Source organism: Delphinapterus leucas, unplaced genomic scaffold (assembly GCF_059928025.1).
Source record: "Delphinapterus leucas isolate spDelLeu-1000000601 "Yukka" unplaced genomic scaffold, BTC_Dleu_Yukka2 spDelLeu_asBTCV2_sq74, whole genome shotgun sequence".
Classification (NCBI taxonomy): Eukaryota; Metazoa; Chordata; class Mammalia; order Artiodactyla; family Monodontidae; genus Delphinapterus; species Delphinapterus leucas.
In genome coordinates, this window is record NW_028322283.1 from 452,922 (window position 1) to 465,252 (window position 12,331).

General features: G+C 37.0%; 1 pseudogene across 1 annotated transcript in view; it reads right to left on the bottom strand.

Annotated features, from left to right (window-relative positions):
- Positions 1-12,331, bottom strand: part of LOC149743808 (leucine-rich repeat-containing protein 37A3-like) — a 72,586-nt pseudogene that overhangs the window by 22,423 nt on the left and 37,832 nt on the right. Inside the window, exon 2 of the transcript XR_016391764.1 lies at positions 11,716-11,790. The product of XR_016391764.1 is annotated as a leucine-rich repeat-containing protein 37A3-like (transcript). The remainder of the gene's footprint in view (positions 1-11,715; positions 11,791-12,331) is intronic.

The window sequence follows — 12,331 nt, forward strand, 5'->3', positions numbered from 1 at the left end:
AGCCTGTTTTTATATTAAATGAAAATACTAACACTTGGGAACCTGGCGAGGTTCTTCGTTGGGGTCGAGGATATGCTTTTGTTTCTGCAGGAGCTAAATCCTATTGGGTGCCGGCTAAGATAAAGCTTCGGCATGGCAACTAAGCGTAGCCTTGATGTGACGGGAATGACAAAGGGATTTGCAGAGATGGATTTGAGCAAGAGAACACTCCGTGTGCCATTGGATCAAACAAAGAGGGCGTCTCAATTGACTTGGGGGCAAATGAAAAAGTTTGCAGGCACTGCTGAGAATCTTGTCATTTCACAGGGTAAACCCCTCACTAGCACCAGTCTTTTTATGGCCATGATGGCAATGTTGTCTGCACAGGTAATAAGCATATCAGCCAATGAGATAAATTGTACTAACCATACTTATTGGACTTATATTCCTAACCTGCCTCTTAATATGGGGGTTACCTGGTGGGATGCCCCAATTCTTGTATATGTCAATGAGTCTGGATGGTTGCCTGGTCCTTTTGATGATAGAGGCACTTTGAAGCCAAAAGAAGAAGGAAGGATAATAGAAAATTACACTGTGGGTGTTAACGGACCTCCTATTTATATGGGAAAAGGAGATCATTGCCTTAAAATGAATTATCAGGCATGGTTAAGTGTTGTCAAAAATAAAAGCAGATATCATGGGTTATATCTTTCAAGTGCTTATAGTTTTAAAAGTTTTAATTCCACTCTTAATGAAAATGTTTCTGCACCTTATTTGCCTCCATGCCAGGTGCCTCTTGTGGGTCGATTATCGGATTGGGTCCACTGGACTCAATGCCGAGGAGAAATGGCTCAGGTTCTTGTTAATACTTCTAGGGGAAGCGTCATTGATTGGAGCCCTTTTGGCTCCGCCCGAGGAAAAAAGGGTTTGAAGGATTTATACTGGCATAAAGAAGATAACACTATTTATAGCGATACTATTAATGATACCATAGTATGACATCCTGGAGGGTTTTCTCCTCCTGGTCCTCATTTAAATGGATATCCTATCCAAAAGGACTCGTGGAAGCTTATGGCAGCTCTGAGAAAGATTAATGCCTGGGTAGGACATATGGTTAATAAATCTGAAAATCATAGTTTGATTTTTCATAAAGATGTTACTCGGTATACTCGTAGTTGTGTGAAATTACCTTATATATTGTTAAAGGGACCAGCTGTATGGAATGAGACTCAAGGTATTATAATGTGTAAAAATTGCTCTCTGTATACCTGTATTAACTCTAGTATATCTTTTAACATATATACTGAAAGTTTGTATATCTTAGGAGCTCGGACAGGTCTTTGGCTTCCTGTCAATCTTGGAAGGGAATGGCAAAAATCTCTTCCTATGGCTGTTTTGCAATATTTAGTTGATGCATTAAAAAGAAGTAAAAGATCTGTAGGAATGTTGATTGCAGCTGTCATGGGTATTATAGCCATGACAGCTTCTACTGGAGGATTGTTAATGCTCATTATAATAATAATCATATGTTTAATTGTAGTTCGACAACGAGTGAAAGCTACCCGCCATGCAACATCGCAACAAGCTGCTGTGTTTTCCTTGATGCTGCACAAGCTGCAAAATAATTCCATGTAGTTTAGTACCGAGAGTAATGCTGCCGTGTTCTCCTTGATGCTACAAAAATTATAAAACAAAAAGGGGGAAATGTAGTGGGATAACTGAGGACATGGAAAGGAGACATGACCCATAAGCCGCCCCCCCCCAGCAAACTGAGGGCCGGCGAATAAGCCAGAACTGCAAACAGTCCTGATTGCTTTGAGCCGCGCGCCCCGCCCCCCCGCCCCCCCCCCCCCCCCCCCCCCCGGCAAACCGGGGGCATGCAAATAAGCCAGAGTTGTGAACAGTTCTGAATGCTTCGAGCGCGCCTCCGGCAAACCGGGTGCCTGCAAAAGAAGCATTGAGTGCTTTGGGCACTGATCCATGAGATGTCCTCAGTATAATCAGAGTGGTGGGAACGCAAGGATATGTCCTTGTGCTACTTCAGTATAATCAAAATAATGGTGGGAACTTTGTGCTGTTCTTGCGCTCAAGGACGAAGCACGGCAGGTGCTCACGAAAGCCAATTATTGCTTGTATAATTAATAAAAACATAGGTTGCTGCTTTGGCACTTCTGAAATGTTAAGAAAACAAGTCTTAAAGTGTAAATCTAGATAATGCTTTAATAAAAGTTACCACAGCAAGACAGACGGCGCTGTTTTGCCTGAGCGAGCGGCAGCCCTCTCCTGCTGTGCTTTGGCACAATTCATCTCCTGTGATGAGCTTACTTTCGGCCCTGTCCTAAGAAACTACAACACCCTTCCCGCTTCCATTCCTTTCTCTTGTTCCTTTATGTATGCGGTCAGTTACATTACTAAGCTAACAATGTAACTGAGCTATTATTAGCTTAATAATGTAAACAAGAATCTGATTTTTAGCAAGGTGGTAGTTCTTAGAAACTTAGGGAGCTGGAACTCTGAATGTATGAATTAAAATAATGCAATTACATCATGAATTTTAAAATTTATCATCATTGATTAAAAATTAAAATATTAAATTAAAAATTTATTATCCCACAATGGAGACTCACCACAACGTGTGACGTCTGTCAGGCATCCACTATCACAACGCAGCCTGACTGTCTTTCAGACAACCTCAATAATATTTTTAAATTAGTAGAGGCAGCAGGCCATACGGCTAGGTAAGAACCTATAAATGGAAACACAGGTAATTAAATTCGTGGTAAAAGAGTTACTTGGGTAGGTAGAAGAGGTCGGCCAAGACCACCACAGACCAGTGCAAAAAGGAGTTCTTGGGGCATATGGACTGCAGAACTGGATAGGGGCCGGTTGGCCAATTGCTGCTCCTGACTGTTGTAAATAAATATAGAGGAGGAGAGAGGTGCCCAACAGAAGGACTAAGATGGTAGTACATATAGTATGCCTAGAAAAAAGGGAATAGGGATTAGAATTGGGTGACACTGATCTGTAGTTTAAATCCAAAGTATTTCCTTCCAACCTAAAAGCCTCACTTTGGGTTGAGAGTACGCAGGAAGAAGGCAGACTTCTAAGAAGAGTCTGAATACGACCGTTCCTTTTGGAATCCCTTTCTCAGTTCCTATTTGTGAGTAGTAATATATTAGAAATTGTTCTAGTAATAAAACAGCATCGTGTGGTTAAACAATAACAGAGGTCACTTTGGCCAAATCTGGACAAAAGGAACATTCCAAAGAATAACATTATCATTATAATAAGTTATAATATAGTTAATTAAAAAAAAGCACATGAGTTCATAATCATACTCAAAATGAAAGTGGGGGGTGCTCTTCTTTATAAAATAATGTCAGCTAATAAATGCAAAAGGAATGATAGAATTTGAAAGTGTCATTTTGCATCTAATAATGTAATAATCGATTCAGACAAGGATTATGATTGATGCACAGCTGGGTGAAGAGTTGTTTGAAAGTAGGATCTTCAGTGATCCCAAAGTATCATGCCACATATTATTTTTCAATTACCAAGGGGAAAAATAACTTTACAATGGAGAGATATGGAAGATACCACCTTAATCAAGTGATCAAACTTAGCACTGGGCCACCTGAAGTGATGAAGTATGAAGACTACATCACCTATATAGTATTTTTCCCCAAAAAGTTTACTTTGAATCTAATGAGGAAACGGACAAATCCAGATTGCGGGGCAATTTACAAGACAACTGGCTTAGACTCTTCAAGAATGCCAATGTCATAAAAGACCAAGAAAAAAAATAGCAGGGAAATATTGTAGATTAAAGGAAACAAAGACAAGACATGAAATGCCTAATCTTATTTGGATCCTGTTTCAAAGCAAAACACACTTAAAGAACATTATTGGATTCTTGCCAAGAAGAAGTAACAAGGACCAATTTAACCTTGCACCTGAAGCAATGAAAAAATAAGACAACATATGATAACACAGTTTTCAAGAAACTGGACCTCAGGCAATAAAGTTCAGTAATCCCCATGAGATGGGAAATAAATGAAGTGATCCCTATAATTGCCCTAATTTACTTCTCTGAGAGAGTTTCCAGGTCACGGTACAGGGAAGAGAAGTCCAAGCAGAGATGGGTGGACACCCTGACTGAGGAAATGGACCTGAGATTCTGGGAAAACCAAGGTAACTAGAGTTCAAAAAGCAGAGTATCAGAGACAAAAGAAGTGCACAGTCAAAGAACTCTGGAGATATGCAGAGGGATCTCTTGAGAGTTCAACAAAGTATTTGTCAGTACATTTGTGTGAGGAATTACTTGAGGCCAGGAAAAGAACCATATGAAAGGATTAATAATAAGAATAACTGGATATCACACAGGGTTGTAGGAATAGTACCTGTTCTTACAAGTCAGACTGGAAAACCTCATGATACTCAGAAAGGACTTGTCTCAGTAGTTGCAAATAATGAGCTCCAGACTAAAGGGTACTTGGACTCCTACCCAACGAATCTTAAAATCTAGACCTAAAAGAATAAAATTGTTTTGAGTAACTTAATTTCACCTAAAACAAATCCCAAGCATTTTACAGGAATATAAATATATATAGCACACAATAAACTAAAACTCACAATATCCGGGATCATATGAAAAATTGCCAACCATGCAAAGAAGTAGGAAAATATGACCCATAGTGAGGAGAAAAGGCAATCAATCAAAACTAACCCATAATCTATACAGATGTTAGAATTGGCAGAGAAGAACATTTAAAATGTTATTATACCTGAAGTAAAGTTATTATAACTGTATTTCATATGTTAAAAAACATAGACTAAAAACTGAAAATGTTAAATAAGTACAGGCATGGAAAAGGTAAAAGATACCAAAATTAAGCTTCTAGCGATTAAAAACAATGTCTAAATTAAAAATATATTGAACGAGGTTGATGGCTGATTAGACACTGCAGAAGAAAGGGTCACTGAACATTAAGGCATAGTAATAGAAACTATCCAAAATGAAACAAAAACAGTAACAAAACTAAACACCAACAAAACTGAATAAAGCATCAGTGAGCTGTGGAACAACTTCAAGTGGCCTAATACATGTGTACTTAGAGTCCATGAAGGAGAGGAGAAATGCAAAAATTTGAAGAAATAATAGCCAAAATTTTTCCAAATTGGTAAACACTATAAAGCCTCAAAGTCAAGAAGATCAATGAACTTTAAGCATAAGAAACATGGACAAAACTACACCAAGGCACAAAAAATAATCAAATTGCTCAAAACCAGCAATAAAGAGAAAAATTTAAAAGCAGCCAGAGGAAAAAACTATACACTACATACAGAGGAAGAAAGAAAACAATGACAGCAGAATTTTTGTTGGAAACAATGTAAATGAGAACACAGTGAAATAACATCTTTAAAGTAGTGAATTGAATTCTATCAAGCTAGAATTCTATACCCAAATCTGTCAAAACAAAAGCAAAATAAAGACTATCGCAGACATACAAAAGCTGAAAGAATTCATTACTAGTAGACTTTCACTTTAAGAAATGTTAAAAGAAGTATTTTCAAGCAGAAGGAAAATGACACCAGATTGGAATATGGATCTACACAAAAGATTAAGAATACAGGAATAGGGACTTCACTGGTTGTTCAGTGTTTAAAAATCTGCCTGCCAATGCAGGGGTCAAGGGTTCAATCCCTGTTCCGGGAATATCCCACATGCCATGGAGCAACTAAGCCTGTATGTCACAACTACTGAGCCTGCACTCTAGAGCCTGTGTGCCACAATTACTGAAGCCCATGCACCTAGAGTCTGTGCTCTGCAACAAGAGAAGACATCCAGTGAGAAGCCAGTGCACTGCAACGAAGAGTAGGCCCTGCTCGCTGCAACTGGAGAAAGCCCCGGCAAAGCAAAAAAGACCCAACGCAGCAAAAAAATAAATTAAAAAAATACTTAAAAATTTTTTAACAGGATTTTAGTCATTCAATATATGTCTCTGAACACAATGGAAATAAATTAGAAATTAACAAATCTGAAAAAGCTCCAAATATTTGGAAACTAAACAACACACTTTTGAGTAAATTGTGGTCAAAGAAGAAATCAAAGGGGAAATCAGAAACTATTTTGAACTCACTGAAACTGAAAACATAATATGTCAACATGTGGGATATTGCTAAATCTGTACTCAGCTTCCTCAACTTCCACCTTAATCTGGGAAAACGAGAGCAAATTAATCACAGAGTAAGAGAAGGAAGAACACAATAAAGATCAAAGTAGAAATAAATAAAATGGAAAACAGAAAAATACTATAGATATTAAAAGGATAATAAGAGAATATATAGAATAAACCAATAAATTCAAGATGAAATGGACAAACTCCTTGAAAGACAAGCACTACTAAAGTTTATTCAAGAATATAAATATTAGGGCTTCCCTGGTGGCACAGTGTTTGAGAGTCCGCCTGCCGATGCAGGGGACACGGGTTCGTGCTCCGGTCTGTGAAGATCCCACATGCCGCACAGTGGCTAGGCCCGTAAGCCATGGCCGATGAGCCTGCGCGTCCGGAGCCTGTGCTCTGCAACGGGAGAGGCCACAACAGTGAGAGGCCCGCAAAAAAAAAAAAAAAAAAAAAAGAATACAGCTATTAAAGAAATTGGATGTGCAGTTTAAAACCTTCCAACAAAGAAAGCTTCAAATCCAAGTGGCTTAACTGATAAATTCTACCGAACATTTAAGGAATAAAATAATGTCAATTCTACACAAACTCTACCAGAAAGTTGAAGAGAAGGGAATATTTCCCAACTTATTTATAAGGCCAACTTTCACCGTATCAAAAATAGACAATAACATTACAAGAAAACTATAGACCAATATCTCTCATGAACACAGAGGCAAAAAGTTTTAACAAAATTTTAACATATCAAATGCAGTATTGTATAAAAAGATGATACATCATGACCAACTGGGTTTATCTCAAGAATGAAAGGTTGGTTTAATATTTGAAAATCAATTTACCCAACTTAGTACACTAAAAAAGAAAAATCAGGACATCTCTGGTGGGGTAGTGGTTAAGAATCCACCTGCCAGTGCAGGGGACATGGGTTTCAGCCCTGGTCCGGGAAGATCCCACATGCCACGGAGCAACTAAGCCCGTGCACCACAACTAATGAACCTACGCTCTAGAGCCTGTGAGCCACAACTACTGAAGCCCGTTCACCTAGAGACTGTGCCCTGCAACAACGGAAGCCACCGCAATGAGAAGCCTGCATACTGCAACGAAGTTTAGTCCCTGCTCGCCACAACTAGAGAAAGCCTGCGTGCAGCAATGAAGACCTAAAGCAGCCAAAAAAAAATAAACAAATTAAGAAAAGAAAAGAAGGGAAAAATCACATAATCATTGCAATAGATGCAGGAAAAGAATGAAATAATCTAACATTCATTCCTGATTAAAGAAAATAACAGCCCTCAGTACACTAGGAATGGAAGGAGACTTCCTCAACTTGATAAATGACTTCTACAAAAAACTTAACATCATATTTAATGCTGAAGGACAAAGTACTTTCTCTCCAGAATCACGACAAAAGCAAGGATGTCTACTCCCAATACTTCTATTTGACATTGCACTGAAGGTTCTGGCCAGTGCAATAGGGAAACAAAAAAAAGAGATATTCAGAATGGAAAGGAAGAAGTAAAACGATCTTTATTTGCAGATAACGTGATTATGTAGAAAACCTGATAGAATCTATAAAATGCTACTGGAACTAATAAATGAGTTTATCAAGTTTGCAGGGTACAAGATCAACATTCAAAAAGATTAATTTATCTCAACAAACAATCAGAGATCAAAGTTTTAAAATACTACTTATAATAGAATCAAACATATAAAATACTTAGAATAAATCTGATAAAATATGTAAAAGACTTGCACAGTGAAAACTGTAAAATATTGCTGGGGGAAATTAAAGAAGACCTAAATAAATGGAGAGATATAATGTATTCATGGATCTGAAGATTCAATATTGATAAGATATCAATTCTCCCCAAATTGATTTGTAGATCAAAATCCCAGTAGGCTTTTCTATAGAAATAGACAAGCTAATTCTAAATTTTATATGGAAATAAAATTTAGAATAACTAAAACAACATTGAAAAAGAACAAAGTTGAAGAACTAACAGTAACTGATTTCAAGGCTTATGAAGCTACACTTTCAAGACATTGTGATAGTAGCGTAAAGATACACAAAAAATCAAAAGAACAAAATAGAAAGTTCGGAGACGTGGACAACTGACTTTCACGTTCAAAGGCATTTGAGAGGAGAAACGATAGTCTTTTCAGCAAATGATGCTGGAACAATTGAATATCCAGGTGCAAAAACCAAAAACCAAAAACAAAAAAAAAAAAAAAAAAAAAGAACTTCCATCCAAACCATATACAGAAATGAACTGAAACTGGTTCAAAGATCTAAATGTAAAATATAAAAGTATAAAACTTCTAGAGAAAAACAAGTGAAAAATTTTATGACCTTGACTTACGCATGATTTCTTAGATACAACACCAAAAGCATAATCCATAAAAGAAAAACATAGATAAATTAGCCACCATCAAAATTAAGAATTTCTGCCTTGCAAAAGACACTACGGAGAGAATGAAAAGATGAGTCCCAGAATGGGAGAAAATACTTAGCAACTTACACATTGGATAAAGGACTAATTTCAAGAATATATAAAGAACTCTCAAAACTCCAGGAAAATATAGATAAAAGATTCAAAGATATACATATGGAAAATAAGCATATGAAAAGATGTTTGACAAGATTAATCATTAGGGATGCTAGAGTGAGAAAAAAGTACATACCTATTAAACTATCTAAAATTAAAAATATTGGGCATAGCAAGTGTTGGCCGCAACGTGAAGAAGATGCAACTCTCATACACTGCTGGTAAGAGATGTAAAATGATCAAACCACTATGGAAAATAGGTATTTTTTAAAAACTTAAACATACACTTACCAGTGATCCAGCCAATCTACTTGCAGGTATTTACACAAGAGAAATGGAAGTATACATCCATACAAAGACTTATACACAAATATTCATAGCAACTTTATCTGTAATAGACAAAGACTGAAACAACTCACATGTCCATCAATGGTGAACAGATAAATTGGGGTACATCCGTATAATGGAATAATATTCAACAACAAACAGAAATGAATTACTGATAAATACAAAAATATGGATGAAGATTAAAATAATCATGCTGAGCTTAGAAGCCAGTTAGAAAAAAGTATACACTGCATGATTTCATTTACATAAAATTCTAGAAAATTAAAACAGAAAGCACATCAATGGTTGCATGGCGATTGGAAAGGGCAAGGAACAATGGGAAGCAATAATTACGAAGAAACGTTAAGAAACTTTCTGAGGTGATGGACATTTTGATTTTGCTGATGTCTTCATGGTGTGTATGTATGTGTGTGTGTGAACACAGATTACTGTATGTCAATTATACCTCAAAAAGCTGTTAAAAGACATGATATTATATGAGAGAGACACTTGGGGAAAATTGAACAGCAACTCTTTATTAGGTAATATTATTGTGCAGGAATTTAATTTCTTCAATACTGTGTGTTAACAGTATTGTAGTTACATAGGGAAATAATTTTTTTTTTTTTTGCGGTACACAGGCCTCTCACTGCTGTGGCCTCTCCCATTGCAGAGCGCAGGCTCTGGACGCGCAGGCTCAGCGGCCATGGCTCACGGGCCCAGCCGCTCCGCGGCATGTGGGATCTTCCCGGACCCGGGCACAAACCCTCGTCTCCTGCATCGGCAGGTGGACTCTCAACCACTGTGCCACCAGGGAAGCCCCGGGAAATAATTTTTAATATCCAGAGAGGAGGACACCTAGGTGACAAGAGAGGGATCACAATTGTGGCAGATGCTGTTGGAGGCTGAAGAAGATGAGGCTAGAGCAGTGACCAATGTGTGATGGCGTGGTGAAGACACTCATTTGTCAGCTGACCTGACAAAGACGGTTGGAACAGACTGCTAAATGCAGGGTTCTTTCTGCATACTAATCTCATGCAATCCCCTCACCTAGCCTTGGCATAACAGAAACTTTCTATTAGCTTGCCATACTGGAGGGGGGATGGCGCAGTTTAAGGTGCAGTAAGTTGTGTAATAAACTGTCACCATAGGGTTCTACATAAATAGTTTTTTTTAAATGGCAAAAAAAAGAAACTTGACCCTTCCCTCAAAACATATATGAAAATTAACTCAAAATGAATCATAGACCTAAATGGAACTATACAACTTCCGGAAGAAAACACAGGAGAAAATCTTTGTGATTTTGGTTTACACAATGGGGTCTCAGAAAAAGATTTCTTAGATAAGACACAAAAGCACAAACCATCTAAGAAAAATTGCTAAGGAACTTCCCTCGTGGTTAAGACTCCAAGTTTCCAAAGCAGGGAGCCCGGGTTCGATCCCTGGTCAGGGAACTAGATCCCACATGCATGCTGCAACTAAGAGTTCGCATGCCACAACTAAGAAGCCCATGAGCTGCAACTAAGGAGTCCATCTGCTGCAACTAAGACCCAGCACAACCAAATAAATAAATTAAATAAATATGAAAAAAATTGCTAAATTAGAGTTCATCAAACATTTAAAACTTCTAGTCTTCAGAGACATTTTAATACAATGAAGATAAGTCATAATCTGGGAGAAGATATTTACTAAACACATCTGAGAGAAAGGACTTTTTCCATTGCTTTTTATATAAAGCACTCTTAAAACTCAATATAAATATCCAATTAAAAAATGTATTTTAACAGACACTTCATTTAAAAAGATGTTTGCACATGAATAGACACTCAACATCATCAGCTATTACAGAAATGCAAAATGTGGCACAAACCACGAGATGGAACTATACACCTACTAGAAAGGCTAAACTTTTTTAAAAAACAAATATAATGATCAGGTGACAATGTGGAGAAACTGCAACTCTCATAGACTGCTAGTGGGAAAGCAAAATGGCACAGGCACTTTAGAAAAAAGTTTAGCAGTTTCTTAAAAAGTTAAATATGCACTTAGCATACGGTGAAGCAATCCCACACTTAGGTATTTTACCCCAAAGAAATGAAAACATATGCTCGCACAATACATATGTTCACACACACATGTGCGTGTTTTCAGAGGCTTTCTTTATAATAGCCAAAAACCTACAAACAACTCAAATGTTCATCAAATAATGAATGCATAAACAAATGTGTATCCACATAACTAGAATACTACTCAGCAATAAAAAGGAATGAAATACTGACAGGTGCAACAAAACAGATGAATTTCCAAAGAGACTGGCTAAGTGAAAAAGCCAAAAACAAAAAGCTACATTCCACATGATTTCATTTATTAGATATTCTGGAAAAGGCAACATTATACAGACAAAAATCAGATTGGTGGTTGCCAAGGGGTGGTAGTGGGAGGAGGATGGATTGACTAGAAAGGGACATAAGGGGTCTTCTGAGAGTGCAGAAGTTTTCTTTACCTCAAATGCGGTGGTGGCTACAGAACTATACGTTTGTCAAAACACATCACACTGTACGTTTAAAAATAGTAAATTTTGTTAAATGAAAATTGTACATAAATAAATCTGACTTAAGAAAATAATAAAAGAAAACTAAAAAAAACGAATTGAGTGAAAATAAATGTCAGAAAAATCAACTTACTGTTTTTCCAATTCAAGGGTCATCATGAGGATGCTTTCAATTGTTGTAAGTGACACTTGTGTTGTTCCCATGTCTCTGAAGGAGAAGCCCAAACATGCTTGATATAAAACCCAAAGACAAAAATTGTAAACTTAAAAAGATACTTAACATGTGATTACTTCAATTCTGGCTTCTGACTTGCCATAGATGATAATTCCAAAGAGCTCTTATTCAAGAAATTTAAATTTGCATCATCAAATGAATGACCTTGGTGCTGAACAGCAGAATCATTTTTTATTATCCGAACTTCTCATTTTCAATTGCATCTACCTCTTTGATCACTCTTTTTAAAAAATAATGTACCCCTTATTCCTTTTGGCTTTCTGGGATAAATAATATTCCTACACGCATCTACATCTTCATAACTATATGTGTTCTTCAACACTGTCCTCATTCTCTGCTGGCTGTCTTACCCGTATATGTTCTTTCTTAATCCTTTTGTTTGCCAGTAACTCTTATTTTCAATAACCCAGTTAAAATCTAAATTATGACATTTCAGCCAAAGTACTCAGTCTTTGACGAAAGCAAAAAAGAGCACAAATTATTTCATGAGCCATGAAACTGTTGCAATACTTAC